This window comes from Anabrus simplex, chromosome 1 (genome assembly GCF_040414725.1).
Source record: "Anabrus simplex isolate iqAnaSimp1 chromosome 1, ASM4041472v1, whole genome shotgun sequence".
In the NCBI taxonomy this organism is placed as follows: Eukaryota; Metazoa; Arthropoda; class Insecta; order Orthoptera; family Tettigoniidae; genus Anabrus; species Anabrus simplex.
Window position 1 is genome coordinate 762,359,861 of NC_090265.1, and position 21,774 is coordinate 762,381,634.

Sequence of the window (21,774 nt, forward strand, 5' to 3'; positions counted from 1 at the left end):
GAGGCTTCGACTTCCCTCTTGATAACTTCTGTTTTGAACAAAGTAAGTTTGGATATTCCCTCTGAAGGAGATCTGAAGCCTCACTGTTCCATTTTTACCTAAGATAGGCTACTTGTAAGGCCCTTGGTCCTGAGAAGACTTTAAGTCTTATATGGAAAACTGGGAGCTTGTTCTCCCTAGTCTAAAACTAATGATTGTTTAAATATCCTTTTAAATTTCACTTGTTGTTACTGTTTGTTAAATTGTTGTTGCTTTAAAAAGGCTTTATCAAGTCAAAGTTTTTTTATAATTTGCTTTACGTTACACCGACACAGATAGGTCTTATGGTAACGATAGGATAGGAGTGGGTAGAAAGTGACCGCGGTCTTAATTAAGGTACAGCCCCAGCATTTGCCTGGTATGTGAGCTGAGAAGCCACAGAAAAACATCCTCAGGGCTCCCGACAGTGGGGTTTCAAATCAAAGGAAAGGAAAGAGAAATAAATTTTAAAATATCTTCCAAAATAAAATTTTCTTGGCGTGCTTTTGTCGGTGACTGGCCCTGCCACTTCTTGCCACCTGGTGGTAACATGTGGTAGCAGAGCATTGCTGATAGCTATGTGACCCAAACAGCGAAGCTACTTGCTCGGTAATTTATTCTACTGTAAGACAATCTGTATGCTATTCTGGGTTCACAGTGCACGGGCCCTTTCGTGTAATATCAAAAGTCCTAGATTTTTTATTGATCGAGGCATTCTTGGCCATGCCCCCCTCGAATGACAGAGCCTCTACCGTTTTGTTGTTGCCACTAGACGGCGTTACAGAAACTGACGGGTCGTCGCCATTACGGCAGGAGTTACATAAAGTAAGTCTATACATTACATAAGAGCGTAGCGCACAGCATAATGTGATTATTTTCTCAGTCTGTGCAGTAAAATGTTGCAGCTACTTCACTTTGAGAGGATTATTGCATTACAGAGGGAGTACTTAAAAAAACTGTTTTAGCTCAATGCTTGTGTTTGTTTCATGTTTAAAGTTGCAGTGTAGGAAGGGCGGCCTAATACAATTAGCCGCGCCAAGACACTTGCGTAAGACGGGGCGGGGAGTGCGGCCCGTGTCATTGGCCAGACACGCCCACACACGCGGAAGGTCAGGGGCCTGTGTCGCCACGCAACTGGGAGAGAGAATACGGGAGGAGCGGCGAACTATGCTATTTCCTAATCGAGAGACACTGTCGTCAAGGGTACGTAGGTTAAAAGCAACTGCCATTACACAGTCAGTCAGAAAGTTGTTCGGCTTTCGTCCCTGATTCGACCCCGGACGGGGTGGGGGATTTTAGGCCCATCTAGTTAATTTCACTCAGGAACGGGGTGTTTGACTTAACATACCACACTGCCAACTACCTCAGAAAAATGGATTGTTTGAGGGTCACGAGTCCGTACACTGGTTTGATGAATCTCTCTATGCCACCCTATTCCGTGCCAACCTTTCCATTTCTACGTAACTACTGCATCCTACATCTGCTCTAATCTGCTTGTCATATTCATACCTTTGTCTACCTCTACCGTTCTTACCGCCTACACTTCCCTCAGTGGCGTACGCTGAGTCCAAGGCGTGCGCTACCACTAGACTTACTGTAGGTTAGCCCTTTTCGATGGTTGATTTAAGAGTTTTGAGCTTCAGCCAATAGCCAACGGAGAGCCTGCTGCGTTGTCAAGGCTGTTTCAGAAGCTACTGTCCTGGCCTCTGCTACTGCCAATACTCAAAACCTGATCAATGGAAATGGTAGCCTAAGGTTTAGCAAATTAAAGTCCGGCTTTGTGGTTAAATGGATAGAATGCTTGCCTTTGGTCCGATGGCCCCGGTTCAGTTCTCAGAATCAAACCCCTCGTACTGTTAATTCTCCTGGCTTGGGAACTGGGTGTTTATGATGTGTTCGCCGTTCATTTCATCCCCATTAGGTCACCACCAAACCTATACAGATGCCATGCAACATTATTCTTATTCTTATTCTTATTCTTATTCTTATTCTTATTCTTATTCTTATTCTTATTCTTATTCTTATTCTTATTCTTATTCTTATTCTTATTCTTATTCTTATTCTTATTCTTATTCTTATTCTTATTCTTATTAAATAATAATGTTGAATTTTACAGCATTAGCAGAGGTCGTACGTATCTTTCACTGGTTTATTAGCTTTCTCGGGAGATCAGTGGTGGTGTCCGTCCCATGGTCACGGGTTCGATTCCAACCGACAAAAGAGAACACTACACCTGAAAGATTGCATTTCATTTTAGCAGATCTACCTATCTTATCAAAAGAAAACTATATTCCTCTTATACCAACAGGCCGGTAGTGTCTTCCTGCAAGGATGTACAAGTAACGGGAGTGAAATGTCAGCACTCTGTTATCTATGAGTATAATGTGAAGAAGTATATACGATGAGGAACGCATGGCTGTGAATTATCAGTGGCGATCTGTTAGACCAAAGCCTGGCATACCTATCGACCATACAGCAGCAAGCGGCGCGAGGCGGGTTGAGGGGAGAGGGACGCAGAGTCTGGGCGGCAATATTTTTCTCCGATGCCGTGCTCACAGAAATACGTGCGACGTTTTCTCTCATTGCTTTGAAGTTTTGTAAAAGGAACAATTTGTCAGATGCTTACATTATAATGTGCTTTAAATTTCCATCGTTCTCATTTGAGGTTTGGGCTTGGTAGCCCTCAGTATACGCCACTGACATGCCTCTAAAACCAACTGAACAAGTCCTGGCTGTCTTTTATCTCTTCTTCTCGTTAAATTTATCCAAGTAGATCTCCTCTTACCAGTTCCATTCAGCTTCCCTTCATTGTTTGAGTGACCACTCCATAGATTGGTTTGATGCATCCCTCCATGCCACCCTATCCTGTGATAACCTTTTCATTTCTGTGTAACTATTGCATCCCACATCTGCTCTAAACTGCTTTTCATATTCATACCTTGGTCTACCCCTACCGTTCTTACCACCTCACTTCCTTCAGAAACCAACTGAATAAGTCCTGGGTGTCTTAAAATATGTCCTATTATTCTATCTCTTCTTCTCGCCAAATTTAGCCAAATCTATCTCCTCTCACCCATTCGATTCAGTATCTCTTCATTCGTGATTCGATCTATCCATCTCACCGTCAGCATTCTTCTGTAAAACCACATATCAAAAGCTTCTATTCTCTTTCTTTCTGAGCTAGTTATCGTCCATTTTTCACTTCCATACACCGCACGCTCCCTCCACACGAAAGTCATAAAACACATCTTTCTCAATCATATATCAATGTTTGAAGTGAACAAATTTCTTTTCTTAAGGAAGCTCGTCCTTGCTTGTGCTAATCTGCATTTTATGTCCTCCTTACTTCTGCTATCGTTAGTTATTTTACTACCCAAGTAACAATATTAATCTACTTCCTTGAATCACCTGCCTTCGTTCGACTGCACTCCATTACTTTTGTTTTTGACTTAGCCTATTTATTTTCATCTTGTACTCCTCACCCAAGATTTCGTCCATACCATTCAGCATCTTCTCGAGATCTTCTGCAGTCTCAGATAAAATAACAATATCATCGGCAAATCTCAAGGTTTTGATTTCCTCTCCTTGGATTGAGATTCCCTTTCCAAATTCCTCTTCGATTTCCTTTTCTGCCTGTTCTATGTAAACATTGAAAAGGAACGGGGACAAACTGCAGCCTTGCCCTTGCCTCACTCCTTTCTGGATTGCTGCTGCTTTTTCAATGCCCTCGATTATTATTCCTGAAGACTGTTTTTTTTTTTTTTTTTTTAATACATATTGTAGATAATTCTTCGTTCTCGGTATCTGATCCCAATCACCTTCAGAAATAGCTTGGCCGAATCAACATTATCGAATGCCTTTTCTAGATCTACGAATGCCATGTACGTGGGCTTATCCTTCTTGATTCGATCCTCTAAGATCAGACGTAAATTCAGGATTGCTTCACGTGTTTCTACATTTCTTCTGAAGCTTCAACTTGCTTTTCCATTCTTCTGTAAATAATAGGCCTACGTATAAAAATTTTGCAGGCATGAGATACCAAACTAATGGTGCAGTAGTTTTCACAGCTGTCAGCACCGGCTTTCTTGGGAATAGGTATAACAACATTCTGACGAAAATCGGATGGCACTTCTCCTATCACATACATCTTACACACTAAATGGAATAACCTTGCCATGCTGGTTTCTCCTAAGGCAGTCACTCAGTAATTCACAGGGAATGTCATCAATTCCAGGTGCCTTGTTCCTATTTATGTCGCTCACAGCTCTGTCAAACTCTGACCTCAAAACTGGGTCTCCCTATTCATCAGCATCAACAGCTTCTTCTTGTACCAGAACCAATTTATCTACATCCTTACCTTGCTACAGTTGCCTGCTGCTATTTCCTGATGAACACAGTACTTTTGTATCCATCTCTTGGCACAGGCCAGAGTAAAGTGTAGCTTTCACCGAAGTCCCAGTCTCATCCATGGCTGTGACAATATGGAAGCTGCTGGGGTATGGGTGGTGCTGAGTAATGACATTCAGAGCACGACTAGTGCATCTGAGTGTTATGAAAGGTGTTGCTCATAGGGTCAGTCGTTCTGCAATAGCACTTTCTGACCCAGTGAGGAAAGCAATGGCAAAGTACCTCACTCCTCGTCTTGCCTAGTACGCCTCATTTTGGTGCTGCCATTGGTTTTTGCGGTTTCCTTATAACCGTATAACTTTTGGTGGTGCTATTTGAGGAACCAACCAGCCTCTGGGATGATGACCTAACAGACAGACAAACCTTGCTACAACTGTTGGATATGTTCCTGTCATCTTTCTGCTTTGTCTTCTTTCCCTAGAAGTGGCTTTCCATCTGAGCTCTTATTATTCATACACATAATTTATATTTCCTTTCTCCAAAGGTTTCCTTGATTTTCATGTATACAGCATCTACCTTTCGTAGGTCCATAAAACGTTCCACATCCTTGCACTTCTCCTTAATCCATTCTTTCTTAGCTCCCTTGCACTTTCTCTCCACTTCATTCTTTAATCGCCTGTATTCTTTTATGCCCTCTTCATTTCTAGCATTCTCGTGTTTTCGTCGTTCATCAATCAGGTCTAGTATCTCCTGAGTTATCCACCGATTCTTAGTTGATCTTTTCTTCCTTCCTAACATTTCTTCAGCATCCCTACTGACTTCATTTTTCATGACTATCCACTCTTCTTCTATTGTGTTTCCTTCAGCCTTTTCATTTAGTTATTGTGCAACATGTTTCTTAAAACAATACCTCACACTCTTTTCCTTCAACTTATCTAGACGCCATCCTTTTTCCTTTCTTCAATTTTTTCAACTTCAAATGGCATCTCAAGACCAACAAGTTATAGTCAGAGTCCACGTCTTGCTCCTGGGAAAGTTTTGCAATCCAACACCTGGTTTTTGAATCTCTGTCTAATCATAATGCATATTTGATACCTTTCAGTGTCTCCAGGTCTCGTCCACATATACAGCCATCGTCATACATGATTTGATCTACCCACCACACCTTCAGTATTCTTCTGTAGCACCACATTTCTATTCTCTTTCTTTCTGAGCTAGTTATCGTCCATGTTTCACTTCCGTACAGTGCCATGCTCTTGAGAAACATACTTTTAATTCCTATATCAATGTTCGAGTTAAGCAAATTTCTTTTCTTAAACAAGGCCTTCCTTTTTTGTACTAGTCTGCATTTTATGTCCTCCGTACTTCTGCCATCCTTAGTTATTCTAGTAGCCAAGTAACAATATGCATTTGCTTCCTTTAAGACTTCATTTCGTAATCTAATATTTCCTGCATCACCTGCTTTTGTTCGACTGCACGATAATACTTTTGCGTTAGATGTATTTATTTTGATCTTGTACTCCTTCTCCAAGTCTCTGTCCATATTATTCAGCAGTTTCTCCAGACCTTCTGCAGTCTGATATAAAATAACAATAGCCTATCATCAGCAAATCTCAGGGTTTTGATTTCCTCTCCTGGGATTGCGATTCGCTTTCCAAATGTATCCCTGGTTTCGATTACCGCCGAGGCGCAATGCACGCATCCCTCCACGCAGAAAGGGCGCGCGGCCGTAAAACGGGGGCAAGTACATATTGTGACAGAGTTCACACCAATGTGTGCGAATAGCAGCAGAAGCACGTTGGTTTGAAGCTCTAATGGTTGGTCGAGTAATCAAATACGTCATTAAAACCTCGCGACATGCACAGCCCAATCAGAGCTTTAGCCTGTTCTGTTCAGACAAATGGTTGCTTGATGAGCTTTACAACACCCGTGGCTTCCGTGATGGAATCGGCTGCCTTTCGCATCAGCCACCGTGTGAGTTAGCGATGCAGCTGTGAGCTTATATTCGGGAGATGGTGGACTCGATTCCTTCGTCAACTGCTTTAAACACTGCTTTCCTTGGTTTGCGCATTTCACTCCACACAATTTCTGGGTCTATACAGTGAAACCTCCTAAGCTGCTAAATTGGCTCAAAAACGTTGACGAGTGCCGTTAAGAGTAACAGAAAGAGTGAGAATTGTTTATACCAAAACTCTTAAAAAATGGACTGCACGCACGAAAAGCATGGAGTTTCAAATAGCAAGGAATATCTATGATACAATCTAGTGATTTATTTTGTGTAAAATTAACCTCTGTATGGTTGATTGTGTCCAATCGTGCTTCAATCGTGTGTACCACAGTTTTGCATTTCTCCTCATTTCTTCGTTCTTAAACGAAGACTTTAATACGTATTTTCTTGGCCCTGTTTATTCTAGCCTTAGATACTTCATTTTAGTTGCAGATTGAAAAGTATGCTCTGAATCTCTCATCTAAACCTCATCATTTGTAGTCGAAAATGTTGTTGTCGTAAGGATGGTAAACCTTTCCGACTAGCGTGTCAGTTATGGTCTTGTTTATTACTTACTTCTCTCTAGTGTGCCATCGGTTATTTTCGTGTAAAATCATAAAGAACGCTCATTTGACTTCATTTAGGGGTTAGAGTGGATTATATATAAATCCATTCGACTGAAATTTTCATGTTTTTATTATACAAATATCACTGAAAATTACATTTAAAAGAGATAAATGTTTAGAATTATGTATATTTCTGCTTTAACCTAATAAAATATTTTAAAATGATGACCTTGGAATTAATTGAGATATACTTGTTTATTAAAGTATTAAAATAAGTTTTGTTTCTAGATGTATTACATGTTAAAACAATAAAATATATAAGATAATAATGTCATTTGATTTGCGTACCACTAACTACTTTTATGGTTTGCGGAGACGCAGAGGTGCTGGAACTTTTCCCGCAGGAGTTATTTTAGGTGCCAGTAAATCTACCGACACGATGCTGGCGTATTTGAGCACCTTCAAATACCAGCGGACTCAGCCAGGATCGAAAATGCCATTTAGGGGCCAGAAGGCCAGCTTCTCAACCGCCTGAGTCACTCAGCCCGGTATGTTGTCTGCCGTGCTACCCATGTCGCGTTTGCCTGGCATGCGTGTACCTGGTTTATGAGAATGTACTACGTCAATGTTTATGAAACATTCTACGGCAATGGAATAATTGCGCAGTTAGAAGAGTTGTACAGACGTAACGAATTTATATCAATAAGTCGCAAAATGTTGAAAGATTCACCAAACTGCAGAAAAGCAAATGTGCGATTTCTGTCTACGATGTATGTTGAAGTGTTTGTTGATACAATATTGTTTTACACTTTATTTTTTTCTAACCAAATGAAATACTCGAAACAGACTTTCAACGTATTAGGTCATGTTACGTACATGTAGTAGGTGTTGAAGAGATGTTAAGTACAGAACAAAAATGGCCAGCCGGACACCAGTGGGATCCGAACCCACAACCTTAACATCTCTTAAACACGTACTACATGTACGTAACACGACCTAATACGTTGAAAGTCTGTTTCGATTACAACGCGGTCGTGAAAATTCAATATTCATTCAAATGAAATACATTACACATCAATTGTTACGTCCACCTTCTCAACATAATCTTCTTGTAACTGTATGCACTTTTGCCATCGATGTGTCAGTCTCTGCAGGCCTTCCTGGAACCATTCTCTCGGAGTGCTGCGTACCCATACCTTGACAGCTGTGTCCAGTTCTGCAAAATCAGCAAAACAGTGACAACGTAGAGGTTTCTTCATGTTCCCGAGCAGGTGATAATCACTTGGTGCCAAGTCGGCAGAGTATGGTGGGTGTGGCAGCACCCATTGCATCGATTGTTGTTTCGTTTGTGGCTCATGGTAATGGAGCCATATCTCATCACCAGTCACAAGCCTAGCCATGAAGTCAGCTGGATCTTGATCATGGCGTTGCAAAAGTTCTCTTCACACGTCCACACGCCTCTGCTTTTCGTCTGCAGACAAGAGTCTAGGCACCCACGTGGATGACACCTTCCCCAACTGTAAGTGGCCGCGTACGATCCGCTGCAGGGTGTTTCGGCTAATTCCCGTGGCTGCCTTAATTTCCGCAAATATGCTGCATTTGTTTCCCTGGATGGCCTGATCGACCCGGGCAATGCTGGCTGGTGTTGACACTGTCACATTCCTTCCAGAACCGGTTCCCATGTCCACCGATGTGTGCCCTGTTTTCCAACTTTCCACGCAGTTGTAAACTGTTTCCCGTACGCCGCACGTTCTCCACAGACTTCCACCAAGCGTCGATGAATTTCTGCAGTGGTTACGCCTTCTTTCCATAGGAACCAATTCGTATAGCGCTGTCCCTGACGGTTGCTCCCCAGGTAGTCTGCTCCTATGCTGACAGTGTTGTTATGAAATGGCTATGACGAGTGCATTCGTTGGCTCCTGTGCGCGTGCTGCTGCCAAACGGTGGAACAAGACATTAGTTACACGTCACCACCTTCAAAAGTGAAATGCGAACCATAACCGGATGTACAAAAAATAAAGTGTAAAACAATACAGTACGCCCCTCGTACATTCTATTACGACAACAGATCAGTGTATTATTTTATTACCTCGAAACTTTGCAAATGCATCCATGGGGATATTAATTATGGCATTGCTAGTAGACTAACCATCCCAATTTATGTTGATACATGGGTTAGCGACCAAGGGACCTCTAATTGAGCCTTACTTGCGCCACTTTCATCTCACCATCCAACCTCCTTTGCTGATCTCCTGTTCTTTACAGACTGGATTTATGAGGCTTAGCACGCTGCTCATTGTCAAACCCTTCATAGCCCTTCTCATTCATTGCCGATACCGTAATCCTTCATTTAGTATTTGGTTAGCAGTAAGAGAGGATTGACCCGCCGGGTAGGGAGAACAGGGAAACTAGAAAACGGCTAATAAGGGAACTTAATAGAGTGGAGAAGGAAGCAAAAGTGAATTACATGAATGGCATACTTCATGAGAGTAATGACCATAAAGGGAAATGGCTGTATTCAGATATTAGGAATCAAAAGGGAAAACGAATACAAATACCACCAATTTTTGGAGAAGGGGGTGAACAGTTTTAACAGATAATGAGAAAAAGATCACTTCAGTAGGCAATTCATAGATTCAGCAGAAGAGTGTGGAGAAAGGTTCAGTTGCTTGCCTCAAAGGTCAAATCCGGCAGTAACTGTGGAGCGCCCTACCGCTAGACAACGCGGCATCATGGTTTGGGGCGCTATTGCGTATGATTCCACGTCACCTCTAGTGCGTATTCAAGGCACGTTAAATGCCCACCGCTACGTGCAGCATGTGCTGCGGCCGGTGGCACTCCCGTACCTTCAGGGGCTGCCCAATGCTCTGTTTCAGCAGGATAATGCCCGCCCACACACTGCTCGCATCTCCCAACAGGCTCTACGAGGTGTACAGATGCTTCCGTGGCCAGCGTACTCTCCGGATCTCTCACCAATCGAACACGTGTGGGATCTCATTGGACGCCGTTTGCAAACTCTGCCCCAGCCTCGTACGGACGACCAACTGTGGCAAATGGTTGACAGAGAATGGAGAACCATCCCTCAGGACACCATCCGCACTCTTATTGACTCTGTACCTCGACGTGTTTCTGCGTGCATCGCCGCTCGCGGTGGTCCTACATCCTACTGAGTCGATGCCGTGCGCATTGTGTAACCTGCATATCGGTTTGAAATAAACATCAATTATTCGTCCGTGCCGTCTCTGTTTTTTCCCCATCTTTCACCCCCTTCGAACCACTCCTTCTTGGTGTTGCATTTGCTCTGTCAGTCAGTGTATTTGCAGGTTGTAGGTTTCGAACTGTCGATTCAGTTTCATTCGTTTAAAGTGATCGCTGCCTTATAGATTCTGACAACAATCATCGCTAGCACGAAGTGCACTACCAATAGGTCTACAATCTCCGTCCATATCCTCATTTAATACCCGTGTTATGCTGGTGTTACAGACTTAGCATTCTACCAGAACTCACACAACACATTAACTTTATCGTATTACGAGTAGATAAAGTCACGGGTTCGGCCGCCTCCACCTCCACCGGCCCTCCGCAGAGGCCTACTCCACCACCTCCTCCACACGCTCTCGGGAGAGGCCTCCTCCTCACGCTGGCTAAGAGCGCGACCCTAACCTCACATCCGCCATCTTGGAGGAGCTTAACCTAAGATTTTATGCGTAAGAGAGCTAGCCTATCCTCACGGAGGAGCTTAACCTCAGTTTTACAGCCAGATGCCCTTCCTGACGCCTAAGAGCGCGACCCTAACCTCATATCCGCTATCTTGGAGGGGCTTAACCTAACTCTGTATGCGTAAGAGAGTTAGCCTAACCTCATGGAGGGGCTTAACCTCAGTTTTTTGGCCGGAAGCCCTTCCCGACGTCAATTGCACAAGATGGCGGCTATATATGACTCTTTATGAGACGCCTTAAGGGTACTTACGCAAGATGGTGGCTGTAAGATGGCTGCTATACATAGGCTCTTATGAGACGCCCTTGGGATGTATGCGCAAGAGGGCGGTTATACATGACTCCTTATGAGACGCCTTAAGGATGCTTACGCAATATGGTGGCTGCAAGATGGCTGCTATACATAGGCTTTTATGAGGCGCCCTTGTGATGTTTGCGCAAGAGGGCGGCTACAAGATGGCGGCTATACATGGCTCCTTCTGAGACGCCTTAATGGTGCTTGCGCAAGATGGTGGCTGCTCATATGAGACGGCTTAAGGGTTCTTGCACAAGATGGCTTTAGACGCCCTGCTGCTCTTATCAAGAAAGCTAGTTTAGAGGCTAACGTGCCGTGCTGGTTAGATTCATTAAATTTGGTACTTAAATGCAAAATGATAAATATCTCGAAAACGGTGCGTCGCAGAGCAAAACGGACAAAAGTTTTCTGCCTATTACGTAGGTTCACAGTATAAGGATCATGGTAGCATAAGAAAAAAGTAGTCTAATGATGATATTAACGGTTCGGTTCCTACTTAAGCCCTTTAGTATTTAGTCAGTTTTAGCTGGTATTGAAGCCAGTTTTCGTAACTTGATTAGGTCTTGCTATGGTAGAGATTATAACATGCAGTGCTGGTTCGATTCATTATTTATTTATTTATTTCGCGTCAGAGTGTTGAGAAACTTAAAAATATAAATAAGGTATTATATACAAATAAAACAGAATACATTTTATGTCACAAAACATGTTTCACACAATGTCTGTCCAGAAATGGGCAACAGAAATTCCCTCTTCAGTGGCTAGAATCAAGTCTTGAAGTGTACAACGAACAGGGCAGGACTGACAGTCATACAGGTGTTGAAAGATGATTTCGATTCATTAAATTTTGGGCTTAAATGCAAAATGTTAAGTATCTCGAAAACGGTGCGTCGTAGAGTAAAACGGACAAAATGTTTCTGCCCAATACGTAGGTTCGCAGTATCAGGAACATGTTAGCATAAGAAAAAAGTAGTCTAATGATGAGATCAGCGGTTCGATTCTTACATAGGCCCTTTGGCATTGGTGCTATCTAATTCTACAAGATGGCGGCTATACATACCTTCTTATGAGACAGCTTAAGGGTGCTTGCACAAGATCGCTGCTGCTCTTATGAGACACCTTAGGGATGCTTGCGCAAGATGGCGGACACAAAATGGTGGCTATACATAGCTCCTCATGAGGCGGCCTAGGGGTGCCTGCGCAAGATAGCAGCGACAAGATGGTGACTATACACAGCTCCTTATGAGACGGCCTAGGGTTGCTCGCACAAGATGGAGGCTTTTCTTATGAGGAAAGCTAGCTTAGAGGCTACTGCGCAAGATGGTGGCTGCTGTTATGCATGCGGTGAAGGGCAATTTGAAATTCAACGTGCTCTTCAAAGCTACATTATTTTTGACAGCGGCCATTTTTAATCAACAGAGCACCGTGCTGCCATCTTTAGCTACTACCTTTGAAATGTGGTGGCGGCAATGTCCACGTGACAGCTGTCATCCGCCATCTTTAATCAACAGAGCACCGTGCTGCCATCTTAAGCTACTACCTTTGAAATGTGGTGGCGGCAATTTGAGAAAATTGTACGTCGTTTTGATAGCTGTCGACCACCACCTTTAAACAAAAACGCATCGTGCTGCTATCTTTACGACACTAAATCTCATCGTGGTGGTGGGTAATTTAAATTCCATGTGCTTTTTTGACAGCTCCCATCTTTAATCAACAGAGCATAGTGCTGCTATATTTACAGCACTAAACCTCATACCTTTGAAATGTGCTGGCTGGTAATTTAAAAAATTCTACGTGTTTTTTGTCATCTGTCATCTTTAAACAATGGCGGCTATACATAGGCTGTTAAGGCCTCATCCTTCTCCTCCTCCACCCCCTCTTCCTCCTCCTCCGCCTCCTATGTCAAAGAATAGCTTTATGTCTCTATCGAACAAGTTTAATCCTGCATCGCGAAAGCAAGAGTGTGCAGCGATGACATCATTGTGCATGTATAGACTTGCAGATCACAAAAGAAACATAACATGACTAGAATTAAACACTGTACTCGATACAACATACGTTCAGAACATTGTTTGATGCGTTCAGATCACTACATAAGTGATCAAGACTAGAATCGAACACTGTACTCGGTGTCGTTAACTTCAATATGTGATCAGAACATTGATTGATGAGTTCAGAACACTAAATAAGTGATTGAGACTAGTATAGAACACTGTACTCGATACAATATGTGTTTATAACATGTCAGGGGATACCTTTGTTCTAAGAAGATGCATTCGAACAGAGAAAAATAAGAAGAATTCTATACAGCTTATGCAAGATAGCGGCTGTTATAACGTCCTCCTCCTCTTCCCGGTCGGTTAAGGCATAGCTTTATCGAACCTACAACGCGATCATATGCATAAGGCAGTGGACATACTTTGTAGCCAACTCGCTCGGTAAACGTTAATATGCATACAACAAAAGTACAACTTCAAATGATTTACCTTCTATCATTTGTCTTGTGCGTAAATCAAAAACTACAGAAAAACTATACTGCGTAGCCAACTCACTCGGTAAACGATAATCTGATTTAGTTACTATAGAAAAAACATAGAGATTCAAACTCTCTTCTATTATCGCAAACACGGAAAGTGAAATTAAACAGAACGATTGGTGCTATAAGGAATACATTGGTTAATTTTAAACCCCTAGCAGTCGAACAAGTCATCGCATAAACATGTAACATGAAATATTAGTCAATCTGTTGGCCTGGGTTACAAGCATGTAGCTCATGCGGAAAGTAAAATTAAACAGAACGCTTAGTGCTATAAGAAATACACTGCTTACATTTAAGTCCCTTGCAGTTGAACAACTTACCACATAAAATATCGGTTCGGAAACATATTATTTCAATCTGTCAGCATGGGTTACAAGCATGTAGCTTGTACAGGCGAGGGCTACTATGCAAAATGCTGAACCTAAAAATAATCGTGCTATACACATGATAGGGAATGGAACCCAGGTGTTACGTTTTATCAGGTGGGTAAAAGGATGAAGGGACTAATAGGCTAATGGGATGTAAAGATGAGCAAAAGGGCTAATGGGCAAAAGGGCTAATGGGCAAAAGGGCTAAAGGGCTAAAGGCCTAACGGGCTAAAGGGCTAATGGGCTAAAGGCATAAAGGGCCAAAGCCTCCTCCACCAAGTCACCCCGCCCTCCTCCACCTGGAAGGAGTTAGCTGAATTTGGTACATTTTTAACGGCAGCAACACCCTCATCGATTGTTATCAGCAAGAACGCTCCTACTTTGTTAAGTGTAGCAAATTAATCTCTACTGGTAAATGGTTCTGTGTTCAGAAGTGAAGACATTCATACCAGACATAACAGGGAATGGAACCCAAGGGTCCCGTCTTATCAGAATTGCCTAATAAAATCCCCGAACTTGTCGCGCTCTTAGCCAGCGTGAGGAGGAGGCCTCTCCCGAGAGCGTGTGGAGTAGGTGGTGGAGGAGGCCTCTGCGGAGGGTTGGTGGAGGTGGAGGTGGCCGAACCCGTGACTTTATCTACTATTACGATTTCTTGTATTATTAACGGCAAGTGTTGGAACAGGTTTGTGGAATGTTTCTTACTTTTGGCGTGGAAATTACGTATAGTTTTCTTAGACTCACTCTACTTACCTGACATGTGAGTATCCGAGCAATATCTTAAGGGGCTGGAGGACCATACAGAGCAAAACTGTATGGTCGGAATCCTGAGAGTTGTGAGGACGGAAAGATAACTACACTAAAATCGTTTCAAATCGTATTAAGTGCACAGATTATAATTTTGAAGGAAGTTAAACAACGTTTTACTTCTTTACGAAATAACACATGTAAAAATTCTAAATGGCAAAATCTAGGTATTGAGGTTCCAGAATCAGTCATGATTGTAAAATTTCACTTAATAAGTTTTTAACCAATTCACTATACAAACTACGTTTTGATACATCCTTTTATTCACATAGGCTAATACGATTTGAAACGTTAATTTGATTCCAAAGTTTTTATTGACTGTATTGTTAGCTATAGCGCATTATATACAGTAAATTAAGTTATTAATAACAGATTGTTAATACTGTAAGGATGTTTACAGTCTTTCAAGTAATCCTTCTTCCTCATGCAAACAGTCACAGTTGTCATCATGAGTCGGCCTACAAGTATCTGACGTTGAACCGATGTTCAGTGCTGAAACATAAAACTGCAAACAAGTTCTTCCAGTTGTCTCCAAATCTGAGTTTCAGCAGGTTCTCGACATGCAGTTTTTTGGCGTCAGGTAATGTTCTCGGTTTATCGATTACGGGAGGTTCATGTACCTGGTCCAGCCTTATGCCTCGTTTCAGAAGGGTTACGAATCGCTTTGAGGGGTCATCAAACTGTAATGTGGCGCTGACCACTTTTCTGGCTTTTCTTCAGAATCTCCTCTTCATTTCTTTAATCCCGTCCAATTTCTTAAAATGCTTGGCGAGGATCTTGTCGTTCCTTATAACTCATTATTTTCTTAGATGTTTTACAGTCCTCACAGACTGATAGATTTATCGGTATTCTTCGGGAGTAACGATGTGAGGGCACTTACGAAGAAAAACTTCTACAACATCAAAAATCCTGTCTGTGGGTAAAAATGAATGTCCTCTGACAGGAAAGATGACAACAATCATGGAAATGTTAGCGGGTGCTTTGGTTTGTAGCCAGTGAACTAGAGCATGGATAATATGCATGTTTTTGTTTTGGCCTCCACATCCGTATGCGAACAGCCTGATACAGGCGATCGATTTATCGAAATGTACCTCATCCAAAAACGAAGTAACAGCTGATGACACCTCGTTTGGCCCTCTTCCAACCTCAGTATCATTCCATATATAAACTTTTGGATTCTGAATACTGACATCGGTAACACACAGTGCGCAAAATTAAAGTTTGCATCCGGGAGATAGTGGGTTCGAACCCCACTGTCGGCAGCCCTGAAGAAGGTTTTCCGTGGTTTCCCATTTTCACACCAGGCTGTACCTTAATTAAGGCCACGACCGCTTCCTTCCTGTTCATAGGCCTTTCCTATCCCATCGTCACCATAAGACTTATCTGTGTCGGTGCGACGTAAAGCAAATAGCAAAAAAAGAAAAAAGGAAATAGTCACTAACGAAGTTCTTGGTTCGAATAGAAAAAAACAGATTGATATACAAGTGGAGCTCATCCATTTTACAGAGGAAATGTATGAGATAAGAACGAACGAAAAAGATGTGAATAAACATGGAGTCTTTGAGCGTTATCACACAAGATTGGCTCCTAAACATTGTGTAATATCGTGTGTAATATAAAGATACATATCCTGTGGAATCAGTGTAAATGTGAAATACTGCAAGCCTGAACCTATAAATGTAACTAGAACTGTTTAAGCATTACAGTTTTATTATTTATTAATAATAATTTCTTGGTGAGCCCGCCTGGTGGCCATGATCGTTAAGGCGCTGAAGTCTAAGACGGTCTAACACCGAGGTTAGCCGGTTCGAGTCCCGTTGGTCGAAAAAATTTTCACCATCTGAATGTTGGCCGGCAGGGTAGGGGAGGTGGTGGTATACAATTTCTAATCACTAGATTGCGTGCCAAAAGCCTGGATTAAATTCCAAACCTCTCCGCAGTGCTCATATGGAGTGAGGGCATATGACGCTGTTGATGGTGATTCGTCCGTCGGATGGGGACGTTAAGCCTTGAGCAGACCCCTTGGTGCTATTCGACAGGAGTAGGCTATGTGCCGGCACCGGGTTTCACCCTCTCCCTACTATCATATATAACGTCATTCATTTCATCTCCCATTAACTCCTCTGATGAGGTTGACGTCAGGAAGGGCATCCGGTCATAAAAAACCGCCACGACAAATTCATCTCACCTCATACCCGACCCCGTAGGGAAACGGGACAAGGGTTGGACAAACAATAATAATTTCTTGGTGGAGCCAATGAAACACAGGGACATGGAAACTTGCGCTGTATGTGACAAGGAGCTCGGCAAGAAGAACAAATTACACTGTGGCCTATGTAAAAAATAGTCCGGCTCCATGGCTAAATGGTTAGCGTGCTGGTCTTTGGTCACAGGGGTCCCGGGTTCGATTCCCGGCAGGGTCGGTAATTTAACCATCATTGGTTAATTTCTCTGGCACGGGGACTGGGTGTATGTGTCGTCTTCATCAACATTTCATCCTCATCATGACGTGTAGGTCGCCTAAGGGTGTCAAATCGAAAGACCTGCAACTGGCGAACCGAACAAGTCATCGGACACTCCCGGCACTAAAAGCCATACGCCATTTCATTTTTCATGTGAAAAATGGACTCACAGTAAATGTAGTGAAATTAACAATGGCAAGTGTTGTGGGGCAAGTAAGAATGAAAGCAGTGCTATTCGACGGAGGACGTGGTAAAGTTGTTTCTATAGCTGCAAAGTGAAATAAAGGAACTCAAATCTGATATAATGAAGAGGGAGTGTGAACTAGGGAAGTCTATAGAATTCTGCCATGAAAAAGCAGACAGCAAAGCTGCGTTTACACTAAGCGCCTAGTGTAGACGCTCCCTCACCCCTGACTAATTGCGGAGTGAGGGCCCTCGCTGCGAGCCGGAGGTCAGTCGATTTTTGTCCGCGCATCAAAGGGCTTTGCTCATCGAATTTCTTTCAGTGTACACGTGGTCCCCGTAGTGGTGCGAGGGATGAATCAAGAACAGTGCTTGCAGCTCATCGAGCTCTACAAAACTAGAGATTTTATTTGGAATCCGAAAAACAACAACTATTTAAATTGCAATAAAAGAGAAGATGCGTGGAAGGAAATTAGTTCTCAACTAAACTTTCCTATTTCTACACTGAAAGGGAAGATGAAAGCACTACTGGGATCATATCGAAGCGAAAGATCGAAAGAAAATAAGAGCAGGGTCACTGGATCAGGTAAGCAATTACTATTGGTTTATACTGCAAAATTGTGTCATTTCATTATTTTTGAGCCTACGGGTACCTATGTGTTCTGAAGCATTCTTGGGTCATTGTGAAGAACTTACACTGACCGGCATGGAAAACGCAATACTTCAATTTCTTACAAAAACTGAAATTTATTATAACTTTATGACACTAACTTTATGGCACTAATCTATATATAGAAGGGCATATAGTTTTTGCCCTGCGACTCTAAACTATTCGACCCCCCCCCCCCGCCGAAAAAGACTAAGAGTGTTCACAGATCACGGCTGTCTGCGGCCTGGTCATTCCAGCTTTGGAACTTTGCACTGTTAGATCGGCAGCGTAGTACTGTTCGTTAAAAGTGAGAAAATGTGTGGTTTTCCATTTGATCGAGTATTTCATGTGAAATCATTGCTTTTACTCGCACCATTCCTACTGACCTAAGGGGCTGCCTGGCCGAGGCGGTAAAGGCGTGCACGGTTCGCTCTGAAGGACGTGGGTTCGAATTCCCGTCAGGAAGTCGTACAATTTTAGAAACGAGATTTCCACTTCCGGAGGCGCACATGGCCCTGAGGTTCACTCAGCCTTCACCAAAATGAGTACCAGGTTAATTCCTGGGTGCAAAGGAGGCCAAGCGTAGAGCTAAGCCCTCTACCCCATCAAGCGCCGAGGTTATGGATAGTGGATGCCTTTACCTTTCTCCCCTCCAGGGGCCTTCATGGCCTGTATGGAGATGACTTTGCTATTACTACTGACGTCATTGTAATGACCTGTGTTCATTTCAGTTGGGAAAACCACTAAGACAGTCTTTCTGACGCTGTAAACATGCAGGTGGGGAGTGAGTGTCTGCCATTATAATGCAATTCCCCAACCTGATTGTAACTGATGGTAGGCAAGCGGGCCTACCATTACAATTAAAATTCCCTAACGCAGGCTTCATATGAGAAAAGACGTTTGGTGATTTCTCCGTCGCGTTTCCAGGGTAAGGTTAAGAGCTACGCAATTTAATACATTCTTGCTCACAACGTGTACTCTACCTAACCTACAATTCTGTATACAATGTAGAAGTCTCTAGCGAAGCACGGGTACATCAGCTAGTCTACTATATGATGATAAAATATTGTACGGTCCCATCTAGGTGTCCAACAATGAAAATACAATGGAAAAAGACGATTTCCATGCTGGCTGCAAAACCAGAAATGAAGCTTTCAGGCTTGTCGAAGGCGGCTCGCTCCCCTCGCGCTATTTTTCGCTCTGAATCGCGCTCTGTTTTGGGCAGTGCGAAATTTCACTCGAAGCGAGTAAGTTTCGCCCGAGTGAATTTCGCGAGGGAGTTTCGCTAGTGTAAACGCAGCTCAACACGAAGTCTATTTCTCAGCAAGAAGACCTTACAAGAAACATTAGTGAACAGGTGGAAGCAATACGGGTCGAGAACTCTAATCTCACAGACCAGTTGAAAAGTTTCGGCACTCGATTAACAGAGTCTGAACAATATTCTCGCAGGAACACACTTGAAATATTTGGTGTTCCATAGAAAGCCAAGGAAGACGTGCTGGAAAAAAGGGCATAGGGAAAGCTCTTGACCATCAAGTAGAAGAAAATATGATAGAGGCCTGTCACCAGATACCCAGACTACCCGGCCAGTCTCACAGTTGGATCATTGTGAGGTTTGTTCGACGTTTCTACAAGGGGAACTTCGTGAAGAGAAGGCGAGTTAAGTACAAATTTTCTACACGGCACCTAGGACTTCCGGACGACAGCATCATGTATGTGAACGAAAGCCTGGCGCCAGAGAAGAAGCTGTTAGCACTCGCTCGTAGATTCAAGACGCAGCACAACTACACGTATCTATGGGTAAGAAATGGAATCGTACGACTAGGAAAGAGTGAAGGTTTAAAGATCTGTGTAATTATTAATGAAACTGAAGACTTGAATTTGAATTAGAAACGCCCACTTTGACTTTTATTATGTTTCATGTCCTTTGTATTATCTGTAGTATTAGGAAAGTGAGCGCCAGTTCCTTCAACGATCGTTAAGTGTCAATGCTGATGTTAACGAGACTTAACACATAATTCAACAAAATGGTCGTCTCATCAAGAATTGTTAACTCTTAACAAATTGTTTACTTGTGTTAAATTAACATGGCAACAGTCCTGTGTTAAACCTATTAACAGCTGTTAAAATTTCCAAATGGAGGCATGTAGAAAACGTACGTTTGAAGCCTTATTGCTGTATGAGGACTATTTATAAGCTAAAGAATGGAAAGGACGATCCATACTAAGAAAAAACTACTTTTTAGAAATGTCAGAAGAAAGATTTCTGGCTAGTTGCTTTACGTCGCACCGACACAGATAGGTCTTATTCAAAGATTTCTACAAAGATATCCAATTACCAAAGCCATAATGAATAAGGTACTAAAAGAAATTGGAAATAGGTCAGAATTTCCAACAGATGGAAACTCATCAGTGTCTCCAGTGCAGCAGTTGCTTGTGGATTTTACGAGGAGAGCTCCGACCCTGCGTCCAATCCATTTCAACTCGTGTATAAGGGTTTAGGTCAATACGCGTTCGCTTATTTATTTATTTATTTATTTATTTATATATTTAATCATTTATTTATTTATTCGCGTCAAAAGTACAAAATATGATACACGAAAATACAAAAAGAGTATGAAATGGACACAAGTACACAAATATATGTTCATCAAGTGACTTCAAAGAGTTCCCGTCCAACACTTCGAGAGCACTTGAATTAGCTTGAGTGAAATCACTCATTTTACATCTGTATGAGCACAACAGACAACATAAGAGTTGCTGGGTTGTTTAAAATTCGCCACGATCACATAGATTGATGGTATGCATATCAATATGTGGCTGGGAGGCGTGACCAGTCTTAAGGACAATAGTGGATAGGAAGAACATTGTCATATTCGCGGTTTTTGCTCAGCAGCGATGATATGGCATCACTAGGAATTGTTACAAGAAGAAGTACTTGTGCAAAAATCTTAAAATAAGTCACTACAGTACAATGGTGAAACTAGAATGTCTTTATACAAGTGAACATCTAGTTTTGAACTACAGGTTAGATAAACTGCAAATACTAAAGTACTAGAAAGAAGAATAATGGGAAAATTATTAGGTCCATTGAAAATAACAGAGCAGCGAAAATTAAGAAGTAATAAGGAAATACACCAGAACATAGAAAATATAACAGAAGCAATAAGAAAAAGGCCATTGCTATTTCTTGGGCGTATCTATAGAATGTATGACAGCAGAATGACAAAACAGGTATTCAAGTATCTTAGAGAGAGCAGGATACAAGAAGTCAAGAAAGATTTAGAGAAGAGGAAACTATAGAAAGAGAGATTTTTAAAAAGAACGTTTTAAGAATGGAAGGATTCCAAGGAAGAATGAAAGAAAACCATGTCCAATGTGGTCTGAGGAAAGAGGAATAAAGCATAATTCAATGATGAAGGAATACTGGAATGAACAGAAGAGGAAACAACAAGGAAGAATGAATTGAACTTTGGTCCCTAGCACGCCTTATCGTAAAGGAGAAGGAGAAGAAGAAGAAGAAGAGCAATGTTTGTCTTCTTATTACTCGTGGGAACAGAGATTTGTAATTATTTCACTTCTCTCAGAATCTCCAATTGTGCATTGAGTTGATTTGGTCTGGACTCCCTCGTGCGTTGGAAGAATTTCCACATACGAGTACAGCTCAACGCAGCCTGTAATTCGTGGCAGAGCCGTGCCATCCGAGAACCTCGAGGATGATTAAGTCACCCAGTTGCTCACGTACCTGACTTACGCAAGACCCAAACAGAATTGTATGCCTACCTGGAATGTGACCCTGGACACCACGCGTCCGATTCGTAGAACGGACGATGGGCAGTGA